Raw genomic sequence first — 14,923 nt, forward strand, 5'->3', positions numbered from 1 at the left:
CTCTTTATTCATTAGCAAACAGTTACTGTTTATTCTGTGTCAGGATCTGTGTTGAGTTGCATGAGACATGGCGTCTATCCACGAAGAGGGCAGAACCAGCTTCTATGCAAAACAATGTATGTGCATTTAATTCAGGACAGTTCCATAACAGTCATGTGAAAGTTACCAATGGCAACTGTCCATTGCAGAAGGTAGTAAGTTATCCAACAAGTTAGATCGATCACATGAAAATAATTATATTAATCTTCTCTCTGAGTTTTGCCCTGGCTTTCCACACATTTTGGTTATAGTTAGGTGGGGTTCTTTTATCTGAAATGCCCACAGGATATAGATCCTGGCTGTTGAAGTTATATTCTAAATTTCCTTTGCTGCTGGAATCATGCTGACGGTCAGCTGAAGCTGTTTCCATACTCTCCCTAGATTTGATCTTCGATGAAAGGAGCCAAAAAGAATTCAAAGGAGTTGCCTTGCCTTAGGGACTTCCTTCTCCTATTAAATTGATGTATCTCAACTTTGCTGGGATTTAAGAAATACTGAAAGGCCTATGTTTATTCAGTTTTGACTTGAAAGTTGGGAGGGGGCTGCGCTGTCCTGGTTTTGCGATGTTTGCAAGAGAAGATGTAGCCATTACTTGTGATTTAGCGCATACTTTCTGGCATTACAAGTATTTTAGATATCCTTAGTAATTGAAGCAAGGAAAACGGCTTTGTAAAGTGCAAAATTCATTCCTTATTTATTACCATAAGATTTTGCAAAGCAAGAAGAGACCTGCACGTGCTAGTTCAGTTATGATTCAGTGGACTCAGTTTTCATACGTCGGCTAAGGTTCCTCTTACGCATAACCAACATGTGGCAGCGAGGACTATAAATGTCCAAACATATATATGTTTATCCTCATTTGAAATTATGTGTTTTTTAAATCCCCGTTGAATGGTTAGTTTTCCTTTAAAACTGCTATTCAAACAGCAAAGCTAAAGACCTGATTTGGGGAATGGCCCAGTGAAATACATCAGTTTGGGGTCCTAAGCCCCTTATTTATTCTCAGTCTTTACTCCGAGGACTCTTGACCTCCTCTGTTCTTAGCATTTTATAAGACCTATGAAAAGCACTATTCCATCCTGCCTTATGGTCTGTTTATTTGCATCACTATACTTTCTTCCTAATCATACTGACATTTCCCAAGTCCGTCTTTCATCTCCGTATTTGTCACAGCACCTTTTGTAGCATCCTTATCTGCAGTGGTATTCAGTAGAATTTTTCTTACTCAGTGCCTTCAGGGAAAAGTTAGATATTTGAGCTGTACCGAAATATTTTAGAAAAACTCAGAGGGAGGGAAAACAAATCACTTTCTCAGCAGATATACCATTTTCAGGTTTCCACTGCGTTCCTGAAAGCAATTCTAAACGTAGTCTATTTTTGTTCCGCAAATAGTGATCTTCTTTATTTGTAATGAGCTGACAGGAGCTTCTTTAAACAGTGAAAGCAGTTGCTCAGATTTTGGAATGAATCGACTTCATAGTTTTTATGCCCTAGTTTTTTTGATGATCCAGTACAGTTAGATGAGGCACTCTAGTGTTTAAGTTATGAAACAGTATCACTTCACTTCCAGCGTATTCTTCCACCCTTGTGATTATTAAGGACGTATAAGGAATATAAAATTACTCAGTATTGGAATTTTTGTGGGAGAATGGTGAGGTTCGTTAAGATCAAAGGACTGTTTGGAGAAAAATGAGGGATTGGTAATCAGCATTATGAGCCCCATTTGCTAGCACCATGGAAGTTTTCAGACAAATTGAAGTTTAAACTCCGTATGTTGGATGAATAGTACTTGGCTCCGGCCGCCCTTTGCTTCTTAATTTGTTTCATTAATTCTTAGCAACAACCAGCCTTTTGAAGAGCTATTTATAAACCTGAACTTTCTGATCTAAAAATGGACCAACAAGTCAAATCTCTATATATCTTATTTACTAAACAGTTGCCTTTTTTTCTGAATCTGTTCTATCCCTTGGTATTTGGGGAAAAAAGGAATAGTACTTGGAAAAAGACCAACAGCATATTTACAGGAAAGAAAAAGCAAGTATCAACACACTGCAAATGACAAGTCTAACCTAATACTTCTCCTTGTGATGGTATAAAGGAGAATAGCATTTAATACTTTATTTAATCTAAAATATTTTCAAATATTTTGTAGTAAACCTTTTTTCTAACCGATGTTAATAATTCTGCTGACTTATTTTAATGGCTGAAATGCACATAAATATAGTGCGTGTTGAATCAAATCATTAGCATGAAAAAATTTCACAACGGCGTCCTGTTAACTAATTATGCTAGATTGGCACTTCAAAAGAGGTTCATCACGTAAGAGTATTATCATTTATAAAAAGGAATCTTTTCAAAGAAGTCTTCTATTTTAAAACTTGTTAATGAAAGGATTTTTTAAAAAAAATAGATATGTGTGTATGTAAAAAGTGTTTCTGAGGAAAATATATTCATCCTTTACATGCTTTCATCTAGCAATGAGAGGTTATACATTAATATAGATGGTTTCCCAGTTTGAGGTAGTGTTGCAGACAGATGTCTGATCTTTGAAAGCATTAAGTAGAATAAAGGGAAAAAATGAAACAACAGGAAGAAAATAAAATCACTCTCTCCCCAGATAAAAAACTCGACACATCTAGAAGGTATCAGGTTTCCCATGCCTTATAAGCATTGATCCTTCGTATTGAAAGCAGCCAGTCTCAGAGGATCATCTATAAACTGACATTTTACCCTAGAAGCTCTATACAAGAGATGCTCAGATAGCCATTTTAGTGTTAAACTTCTTATAATAATAGCCACCACTTATTGGGTGCTTCCTGTATGCGAGGCACTCTGCTAAGTGTTTTGCAGAGTATTTCATTTAATCTTTTCTCTTAAAAGCTGTAGACCAGGCAGAGCAGCTCAGAGAAAACTAGTGAATTTCCCAAGATCACATGCTGCTAAATGGAATCGGGATTTGTGTTCATGATAGTCTGACTTCCATATTCAACTTCATTCTGAGCAAAAGAAAATCCCTGAACACGTTTAAACTGCTATCATCCATATAAAGCAAATGGAACCACTGCTCTGAAATGTGGGTATATGAGTAGGAATAAAACCACATCCCTATGGCCTTGCTGTCTTCCACCTCTCTCAAAGGTTTCTAGCCTCTGCTCCTTTGGGGAGTGAAAGCCATCACTGGCTCTGAGCGCGGTAATCCAGTCCTTTCTGCACACAACACCGCTCTAAGGACTGTCTGAGGCTGTGATCAAATGCTTTGGGGAGAGTCTTCTAAGAAATATGTTTGGAGTTTATGTCATGTTTTCATTGCTCATTTTTCTGGCTTCAATTATTTATTAAATGCAAAATCTGTGACAAGTTTACTGCTTGTTAATATAAAAGGCTCTCTCTGCTACCCATTTACTCCTTTAATTATATATATATTGATATCCTAGGTGTCAGTGATTTGTGATGCCATTAAATACAGAGGAAGGCATATAAAAGGGGGTATATTAGGTACAGGATTTTAGAAAAGATCAGATTCTTCCAGAAATTCACAGCAGTCTTAGGTTTTGTGGGTTTTTTTTTTAATACTGATCATCTGCATTCTTAGCATTAGATCATAAATAATCATTTCACAGGGAAAGGAGACTATTTTCCTTAATTTTGTTTTTCTCGCCCTGTAGACCACTGTGTATTTCTTGTGTCTAACAGCTCCAGGCCAGATGCGCGCTCCTCTACAGAGCTTTTCCAGCTCAAAGGAATCTTTAACTCACTTAACATTTTCTCGTCTGAATTAGTGATATCTGTCCCGTCGTGCTTCCTTACACTAGACTGCAAGTTACGTAAGATCCACATTTAATTTACCCATAATCTTGGGTGAGTGCTCGATTAGTGTTTGTTGAATTGATGAATATTTATGACTTTAAATAATGTCTATTAATTGTGTCGAGTATACTTAATTTTTTAAGCTGTCTTCTCAGGTAACTTGAAAAGATAAACTCAAGTCAGGAAGCTGTGCCTGGTTTATCATTTTACCCCCCACCCCAAACAATAGGGCCTTGCCCATAGTGTATGCCCCAAAACAGTTTGTTGAAAATTAGCTGAATTACATTTTTAAAGTAGAATTTCCTAGCACATCTTTTGTGTTCATGTAAAAAAACAAAAAATCTAACTGCTCCACCTACAAACACATGGAATGCAAACGATGTGAACGGGCTTGTAGTATTTCTGGTCTTCAAGATTTCAATTTATAATGTGTTTAAAACATTTTTTCTGGGAAATGGATAGATGGCCCTAAAACTGAGTCAGTAAAATTCAAAAAAAGAAGAAATACAGATGACCAATAAGCATAGTAAGCAAAATGTATTCTTGTTATTGATAAAAGGAATAGCCATTTGAATAAAGATGAAATTCTATGTTTCTACCATGTTGCATAGATGCGGGCTAGTGAGTACTTTGATGATGTAAATGGGTAGATCTCTTTGGAGGTCTCTTTGACAATATATTATAGGATTTTAAATCAGCACGCCTTGCTAGAAAGCCAGCAAGTCCACTTCTAGTTATTTAATCAAAAGATATATGAAACATGTGGATGCTTATCACATATTGTGTGTATTAAAGAAAGAAAAGGAAGAAGGGAGGGGGAGGAGGACAATTGGAAGCAACTGAAACGTGATAGCATGGACTTTGATAAATACATCATTTATATCAGCATGGATAACTATACACACATGAAAAAGGACAGTGTAGATTGCTCTGTATTTATTGACATGAAATGATGCCAAGAGATAAAAAAAGAAAGTAGGTTGAAGAAACATTCTTTATCTTAAAATCTTATTGCCTTTTGAATATTTGCTATATGACAGACTAAGGATACAGAGATGGAAACTAGAGACCTCATTCTAGTGGAACTAACTGCTATGTAACTCAGAGCCTAAGGAGCTGACAGTGGATACTTTATGCTCAAAAGGTATGACTTGGTTTCAAAACTGTGGATCTAAGCTGGAGAAACATCAGTGTATCTATGACACTGAAACATACTGGAGTTCAGTGGTTAGAAATTCATCTCTTTGGTAGAGCTTCCAAATCAGTCTTTCCTTAGAACTTCTGATCAGCTGGGAAGAAGTCATGGGATGGTAGTTGAGAGGCACTTCTAAAACCTTCCCCTAGAAGCCGTTGATACAGGACCAATTCTAGACACTGGAGGGCTTCTGCAAGATGTAAAGCAGCCAACAAGTCCAGAGCTCATGATGTATAAGCCATTGGAACATTGCAGTAGGATACAGGTACCCTCTGGCACATCTCTGTTTTATGCTCAGAAAATACATCCCTAATTGCTCTTGTCACTATTACTGTAACAAATTTGCTTTTTATAAGTGTATGAATCTTCTAAGTTTTATGCTTTCTTTCACGTAAGTTTTTCCTAATTCCATATCTGGAAATGATAAATAACATGCTGATAATTCTGTGACACATTTCTCTCAATCTATCCAAGTGTTATTTTACTCTTTTAACCTATGATCGTGTATAGAGACTGAGGATACCATATAGTTCTGTGTTTCTGTAACAGAGTGTCTAAAATTTTAGGTTACTTTATAATGTAATTTTTTATAATAGCTATAATTATTGTTGAGTTTTTGAAAAATGCAGGCATGTCAAGGAATTATTTTAATTACAATATATTTATTAGTTAGAGAAAAAGCGAGGATGAAAGTGTGGTAAGTGGTCTTTCAATCTTATTTCGAGGGTATTTTCAGAAATAGAGGGTAATATTCTTTATTCCTTGTTAAGACTTTAGATGGAAATCAGAGGCATCGTATCAGCTGCAGCTCCCAATATTTTATGGTTCTCTGTTTTGCTTGATCGTGTTGGTCCTTTTGAAACTCAAACATTTATGAAAATTTATAATTTTGTGCAAATATTGAAGACCTAGATTTGCAACGTCTATATAAACCAAGAACTGCTGCCTGCTGGTTAGGCAAAAACTAAATTTCTGCCCAGCTCTTCCTCTCATTTTTAATTAGAATTACTTGTTTGTTACAATATGACTTTCTTCAAAAATAGATGCTCTGTAGCAAAAGAGGAACCACGGGCTATGTGTTCAATAGAAGGTTGATTAGTTGGCCAAACTTCAGTAGTGGGAGCCTGCCATGCTTCCAAGGGAAATAATTTCTTCTCTGAAATTTTATTGTGCTAATTACTAGTTCCAACTTGAGTTCAGTATTGCCAACAATTGTTTTAGAGTTGCTTTTGAATCCTCTTCAGCCGTTTATACGTATTTCCTTGTGCCTAAACAAAAAATATATTTTCCGAACATCCCTTTAAAATCTACAACCTTGTGTTATTTTTTTTTCTTTTTCTTTTTTTAAACGCTTCATGCTTCATGCTTTTGAACTATAAGCCAGATCATGCCATAGACAGTAAGGGTAGAAAAGGTGATGTATGTAACTCTCTCCACACAGGACTGAAACAGGTGACTACTTCTGAATAGTAATTGTCAGTGTGAAGCTTTCTGTGGAATATCTTCAATGCACTTACTTACAAGGTATAGTTCTGCTACTAAATGATAACTATTTTTTTAACCTTATTTTCACTTGAAGTGTAGTTGATTTACAGTGTTATTTTCAGGTGTACAGCAAAGCGAATCAGTTATCCATGTGCATACACATACATTTCTTTTTCAGATTCTTTCCCATTATAGGTTATTACAAGAAATTGAATATAGGTCCCTGTGCTATACAGTAGGTCCTAGTGGTTTATCTATTTTACATAAATGATAACTATTAAGATAGTACTGTTAAAATGTATGACTGGGGCTAAAACAACCTGGGAATTACAGAATCTTGGAATAATATTTGCTTTTTACGAAAAAAAAAAAACAACTTACTCACTCTATCACCATGTCGTTTATTGAGACTGAACTGCTTTCTTTCCAGATTTCCTGGATCTTGTCAGGCTTTTGTTTTGTGTGCAGCACCTTGGTGCTTATGCAGTTATGGGAGTTTCCAAGGAGAATTTCAAATTGGTACCAACTAATTTGCAGAAGTAAAGTGATCCAGGTTTCATAAGGAAAGAAAAAGTGAAGGAAATAGGTAGTGTGTATGTTTTCTTTACAAAGAACAGAAACCCAAAAAAAAAAAAAAAAAAAACCAAACTTGTAAAATTACTTGCCATCACCCCTAGAAGTTATTCAAATTCATGCTAACTTTATAAATAGTGCATGACTAAATTTGTGTTTTATGACAAGAAAAGTTCATAAAATAGTGCTTTTGTTATGGCACTCTTTTAAATACCATTTATGCATTTTTTATGAACCTGATTTTTCACTTAATCCCCTGTTTTATGCACTTAAGGTTTAAGAAGTTCTGCAGTAAAAAGTTATCGTTTTTAGCTTTCCGTATTTTAGTTCAGGAAGAAAGCAAGTTCATTCTACACTTAATTTTAATTTCCTTTTGAATCTGGGAAGCCATTACTTTGGTTCTTTTTTCTTAGTGACCAGAGAAGCCTGCACCATTATAGTCTGCTATTTTTATAACCTACGGGCAAAGAGAATTTTTATCTCTAGTCTTTTACTTGTAAGTAGAGTACTGAATTCACACGTGGGGCTTTTAAAATGCACCCCTCCCATATAGATCTCTCTATATATAGATATATATTGATATATAGATATATTTTTAACTTCTTTAAACTTGAAATTTTCTTTGCTTAAAATTGAAATTTTGCCTTGACTTAAACGACAGAAATACTTTATACCTCTTAATATTGTAAGTGAAATTTAGATGCTGCTTAGTTGGCAGTACCATTGTGCATTGTTACTCACTTCTGCTCACTGATGAACCACTTTTAAATAAAGATACTTTCCACTGTTCTAAGAGGACAGGAAAAGGACAGGAAAGAGCTGTTTTCTCTTCTCACTGATAATGGAGTAAGAGGAAAATGTAAAGTGCAGCGCAAGAGAGAGAAACGCACGAGTCAGTTCGAGAATAGGGTGAGTTGCTAGGAGGGGCTTTCACAGAGGGCTGTGAATTCTCCCCCACTAAGAATTCCTCCCTTCACCCTCTCTTTCCATCCATCCATCCCAGAGCATGTTGTCCTACCTCAGCAGATTTATTTATGATCCGAAACAAAGTCAAGAAACAGATCTTCTGAGGTCCTTTCTATCATTATGATCATTCAGCGATGGACATAAGCTGTACATTTTATGAAATACTTTTGAGAATTTTTTTTCTGATTTTTTTCTTTTTTCTTTTTTTTTTTTTTGGCGGGGGTGGGTGCGTTATATTTATTTCCCCGAGGCTACCAGAATTTTATATTATTTTAGTAAGATTTTGTAATATTAAACTCTTGGTAATCCATAATAAGCCATTATCGGTAAGTATCACAGAAAATTCTGTTACTTGCAGGACACCACATGGCCAAATCATGAGAATAATTCAAAACCATTTATTTAGAACCTAACATTGTAATGAATCTCAATTCTCCGCTTTTATGTACAATTATCACAAAAGGGAATTTCCCCTGCACATTGTTGTTTCACCATTTATGGAACAGGATATTTCATCTAAGCCTGGCGTCTACCTTTGCTGTTGGATTTGCCACTCAGAACTTGAATGATAGTGAAATTCCCATAGCAGAAAGTTTTGCTTCCTTGTCTCTCTCTCAGAAAGACTTACTTCTGGTGCTGAAAATTGAAACAACTCCTTAGAGCAGGAAGTCAGAACACATAGCTTATTCCAGGCCACTCCTCTAAATAGTAGTGTAACTTACATGAATCACACGTAACGTATACTGCCCCTTTGTGCTGGGAAATGCCACGCTTTTTATAGTCGTCGTTGTACAGCCAGGATAATAGGGACCAAAGTCGTAAAACAGTAATTAATATACTTCAGAAGTGAGCTGTTTTATTGGGCAGATGCTAATTAAGGATGATAGATGGCAGTGATTGAAATAGGCATAAACCATTTGGTCAACACAAGTGAAAGGTCAGGTATCATCTTGAAAGCTTTAACTAAGGATACTCTGTTTTTCACCGTCTCTTTTAAATATCTGAAGAAACATGGGAGGAAAGAGCCACAGTAACTAAAAGTGAAACGATGTGTCCTGCACATCCTAGGGGTCTGAGGATGGGATAGATACGTGTTAAAACTTTTGACTGACTTAATTCCCGGTGAAGTTGCATCAGTCTCTGCAAACAGATAGACGAGTGCTTTCTGACCCTGGCACAAGTCAGGCATGTCTTTATGGGATCTTTGCGTTTATCTCCCGAGCACAGCATTATGTTCTGGAGACAACAGTTACCCACACTTAAAGCAAAGATTCTATGTCCAGAAGTAAACTCTGAATAGTTAGAAACTGGCTGAAGATCAGCTTCACCTAATGGAATGCTTACTATCTATGAAATCGTCTATAATGTGAAATGAAAGGAACTTCGCCAGAATGCAGACTAATAAAACCTAATGCATTTTCAACGTATTTGGCATAAAGCATATGAGCGGTAGATATGTTAAGTTATTAACTTTAATTTGGCAGTTGCATATTACCCATTTGGTTACATTGGTTTACCTTTTGTCTTTTTTAAGTGATATTCACTGTTGTCATTATGTTTAATAGGAAGATTCTTCCATTTCAATGGCTAATGTTAAAATACCTTAAATGATTATCCTTTGGTAAAATTACATTTACCAGACAAAACAAAGGCACTGTTTTTTAACCAAACTAATGTCTGATTATCATAACACACAAGTACTTGTTATTTAGTCCATATCATGCACATAACACTCATAGATAAGCCTAGAGTTAGACAGTAATCTTTTATGGACTTATATGCCAACACATACAATTATATTCTTGATATGTAAAAGCATACATTAAAATGTTTAAATAAATGCAACACAAAAACAGGTAAACAGAATTCTGTATTTTCCAATTTGGGTAGGGATCAGATCTTGCATAGAATTATTTTAATTGTTGTGTAGCATTATTTCTCATTTCAGTGTCTTAATCAGATGCTGGAAAGGACATTGAGTTTAAAGCAAGTGGGATTTAAGATTGCTTATCCATAGAACATTCCACTCTCTGAGTAGAAAGCCTAATAATACTGCTAAATAAAGAATAAGGGGAAAAGTTCTTGAAGTTACTATTCCTTGTCACTAGGGAAGCAAAGAGCAAAAGAGAAATCATCCTGAAAAATCCTGTCCTTGTCACCCAATCGTAGAGAGTCAAGCTGTCAATGACCAAAGCACATGCAAGGCTGGACATGGAACTATTAAGTCTGGTTTCAGTAATAACCTTTTACGAAATGAATGGAGAGGTTTATATTTCAAACAGTTTTCAAAGGAACTGGACGAGGGCTGTAGCCAGTGGGTAGCATTGATGTGGTGTAGTGGTTGATTAAAACAAAACAAAAAAAAATCCTGAGTCTATGTAACCCAGTGATAGTCTTTGGAAGAGAAGTGATAATATAATTGTGGCTATATTCATTTGGGCGTTATGGGCAAAGGCATAGCTAGAAAAAATTTTCCCCAAATAGCCAATTTACAGAAGACAACACCAGGCACTGTCTTCTTAGCATCAGCTAATGACGTTCTAGTTAATTTGTAACTTGCACAATATCTGTTCCTGCTGTTGCTGCCAAGCATATTGCAGATCAAGGAGCCTGTTATGCAACTCTGAATAAGAATCTTGGGCCACTTCACACTGTTTCGTCTTGTCAATTGGGAGTTTTGTCTGGTTCTGTGTGTGTGTGTGTGTGTGTGTGTGTGTGAACTAAAGTCTGATGACTTTTAAGGAAACGAGTAATCGACTATGCATATCCCTTGTTCAAAACACATCATGAATACTTTAATTTCTAATCCCTCCCTGTGTGCTTGTAGGCCTTTGGGGGTTAGCATCATGATACATACACTTTACTTCTACTTTTCAAAATGATGGGCTAACCAGGTAGCCACTCTGTTTTCCTCTTGAGGTTTTTTTGTGTGTGTGTGGCTGAGAAGTCTGAAGCTCTTTTCAAAATCATTTCCATTTAGCTTTGGCAAGGTTTTTTTTTTTTTTTTTTTTTTATTGTTCAGTGGAGAGTATCACTAATCTGAAAATTCTCCATAACTCAGACACAGTAACCACACAGTTAATACATGGCTCATGTAAGGCTGGAAACTCTGCCTACTTTTTCCACCCTGTCCTTCTAAATCCATTTTCTCGCTCCTGCCACATTATTCTGGGAGTCAGCATTCATTCAGATGTACTATGTGCTGGTTCCTCTGTGCAGGGGAAATTATTTTTATTCCTAGAACATTTCTCCCTCCTAAAATCCTGGATTAGATTAAGCAAATATCCCGTTTATGTAAACAAACGTTTAATTAAGCAGAGTCGGTAACAATGTCAGAAACAATAAAACGGATGATTTGTCAGAAATAAACTGCAGGGCATCTGATCCTTTGAAGAGAATGGAAAGTTCACTGTTTAAAAACATGAGTTGAAGAAAACATATAGATGGACCTTGATGAGTTCCAGTTACCTAAGTGACTGTGACATTAGTATTTTGGAAAGTAAAACTCAAAAACAAAAACAGAGGTCTGGATTGTCACTTCTCATCAGTGGAGCACTCCACAGCAGATCGTAGTGGAATCTTCATGGGCGATTTCTACCGGCAGGGAAACTCTAGAAGGTGTCAGCCTCGGAGGAGGATGGCTCCGTCATTCCAATCTATGTTAGACAGCTGGACCACGCTTGGATACTGTTATGTTGCACCCAAGGTCACAGTCATTTTCCTTCAGGCAGAGGAAGAAGTTCAGTTATAATCAGCCGGGGGGAAAACGATTACACTCCTTGCTTAGGCAGCAGAGAAGGTTTCCGTGCTCCAAGCGTGGAATTATTTTGCACAGGGAGGTAAGTGTTGTGATAAGGAGTTTTACGTGTAAGGCTGGTTTCTGAGCCTGGCGAACGTCGGTCTCATTTCCCTGCGTGACTTTACAGCGTGCCAGCTCTCAGTTCCATTCCATCCCCTTTCATATCTGCTAACATCATTTCCAAGACTACTTCTTGCATAACTCTCCCCATTTTTTTAATAACTCTTACTCTCTATCTTGCCTCTCAGATACACATATAGCAATTCAGATCATTTAAGAATTTTAGAATCAATGGGTTTTATTTGTGTAGAAAGAGCAAAGTAGAAATACTATTGTATTTTTTTTAAAAAACAACAGGCCAAATTCCTTTTTTTCAAGAAGTTCTTCCATTCACACCTCTGTACTACTGACTTTCTAGCAAGGCAGCATTTCTGGGCCAGTTTTCGTCACAGAGGAGGTTTTACCATCACTGTTGGGTTTGTCTCTTTGCCTTCCATGTGCCAGAGCTGCTTTTTTTTAAAAGATGGGCTGATGCGGGGCGGGGAGGACACTACCATCCTACAGGAGGGAATCAAGTAACGTCGAATGTGAATGTTTTTGTTTTTATAACTTCCGCAAATTTTCAGTAAGTCTGTTCTAGTCATTTCCTTTATGTAAATGATTTTGGGGGAGAAATAAGAACCTATTATGGGAATACGATTCAGAATTTCTCTAAGAAAATTCAAACCTGTCTTCAAATACAGGTCTATGGTGAGATCTTACTCACCGTTACAGTATACGATTACAATGAGAAAATTATTTTGATTCAGTTCTGAGGGGAGGTCTATTAAAGTGGTGCATAATTTCAGAGCAGTTCTCTAGAGATGAACTTTTTTACGGTAAAATGAAGCAGTGTAACGTAATGCAAATCATACTACCATTACAGAAAGGAAATTAAAGTTGGAAGAATCTGTCAAAATATTGTGAAAGATGAGGAATCAAACTTTATTGCTTTATTTTTAGAATTTGCAAAGATGTTCCAAGGCAGAAATGCCTCCGGGCACTTGCAAAATGGGAGGGAAATGAAAAAAGCAGTCTTCCCCGACTGTCTGTGACTTCAGCCCTCTGCCCCGCCTCCTCGCAGGCACCCTGCTCCCTCCTTCCAGACTGGTCCATCTGCGGCGAGGCTGGGTCCACAGCCAGTGTCTGTCCTTCAGGCTTTGTGATTTCAGATGTTTCCTAGGACGTAAGCCCTTCGGCATACTAATTGTTTCTCGTGGTGTTGAAACTAGATTGTGTCTCATTAGAAACTCTTCATCACCTTGTTGAAGAGTTTGCATTAAGGTTTAAGAAAAATTCTAAAAACCTCAAACATTCAGGGAAAGGAAAGAAAGCCCTCGCCTGTATCATGTTTGTCGACAGTTTCCTTTTTCTGAATGTATTATGACAGAGTTTATGGTATTACAGAGTTATGTTTACCCTTTAACCTTTCAATCAAGCCACTGACACCATTTTCTTAAAAAAAGTAAAATAAAATCCGCACTATCTAGTGTTTATGTTTGCTTTTTGTCTGTGGAGTCACAGAGGGGCTGGTAAATTCGTTTTTTTTAAGTTTAAAAAAGCAGAGGAGCCCTTAGCTACCACTTTCTCTTTGTCCTCTCTTAATGACTGAAGCCAGATGATAGTTTATATAAAATACTGAGGCTATAATGTATAGAGAGCATCTGGGTTTAGCAGTCTGTGCATTCTGGATTGAATATGAGTGCACAAGCAGAGCTTGTGCTGTGTGATTGTGACTCCGTGCTTCTGGAGAGGGAGCCTTAATGATCTGAAGTCACCAGCTACGCATCTCCGCCCTTGACTGCAGTGAACTCAATTATTTTTTCAGTTTTAAAATATGCATTTAATTTTTAAACTCCACTGTAATGGGTATCAGAGACTCCATTAACTTTGTAAATTACAGTTTTTTATAACAAGACTGTGATACATGTGAACCTTTATAATTTAAGGTAAAATGATATCACCTTTAAGTAGATATCGTGAGAGCCCAAAGCTTCTGTGTCATCCTCAGTTCTTATTTGCACAATAACAGATCGTACCTTTCTTTGCACAGAAATTAGATCTGCTCTAGAATAAAGTTGCAACAACTCAATTCATTCTCACAAGTTCAGGCTTGATAATATTACTGAGGATAGTTAACGTATCTCTTCTATTTTATATATACATATGTATAATATATAAAATGTAGATATTTATATGTAATATATAAATTATCTATTTTTATATGGAGAATAGATGTATATAAGAGAATACAAAAAAAATTTTTTGGTGTAAATTTAGGATTTGAGAACTTGAGAGACAGAACTTGAAGCTCTGCCCTAGCTCCCTCGGGCTTCAGAATTCTAACTAGCTGAACTGCTGCTTTTGATGGTTTCTGTTGGCCAAGACTGAGAGAGCCAAATGTATTATAAAACTTTATATTAAAAATCTTAATAATGTGTTTAAGCACGCACTTTTGATGCCTGGGACTATGTTGAATTGGTTTCCAAAAGCATTTAGAATTTTTCTTAAACCCAGAAGAAATGCCTTTTTGAAATATTACCCCTATTTACCAACAAAACATAGCAGTTATAATAGGACACATTGTAAAGATTTTTAATTTTCCATTTGTGATCTTATTTTCTTTGGTGGTGAAGTCTTTAAAACCCCAACTCTAAAGTGAAATTGGAAAGTTCTCAAGAAAAGAAGTCTGTTGTTACAGAGACTAGAGTGGGAGAGAATAATTACACACAGCTTTTTGATAAACAGTCTAAATTGTGCTTCAAAGGACAGATGTGGGTTTAATAATCTGAAACATTTGCATTTTCAGATTAAACTTTGCTTGATTGCATTGTACTTGATATGTATACTTAAATCTATATGTTAAACGTTATACTTTGATATAGCACATCTTGTTTGACTTTGTTCCTATGATCTGACAAGCTTCATTATATAATAAACTAGTTTAAATAAATCTTAAAGACATAAAAGTGTTTCTGACAGTACGAAAAAATTTAAAGCACACAAATGATATATCAGTT

The 14,923-nt window shown here is 36.3% G+C and overlaps 1 protein-coding gene across 6 annotated transcripts in view; it reads left to right on the top strand.

The window, feature by feature from the left end:
- Nucleotides 1-14,923, top strand: part of TRPS1 (transcriptional repressor GATA binding 1) — a 240,334-nt gene that overhangs the window by 171,004 nt on the left and 54,407 nt on the right. The gene's annotated exons all lie outside the window — the stretch shown is intronic.

The sequence above is a fragment of the Camelus ferus genome, chromosome 25 (genome assembly GCF_009834535.1).
Source record: "Camelus ferus isolate YT-003-E chromosome 25, BCGSAC_Cfer_1.0, whole genome shotgun sequence".
In the NCBI taxonomy this organism is placed as follows: Eukaryota; Metazoa; Chordata; class Mammalia; order Artiodactyla; family Camelidae; genus Camelus; species Camelus ferus.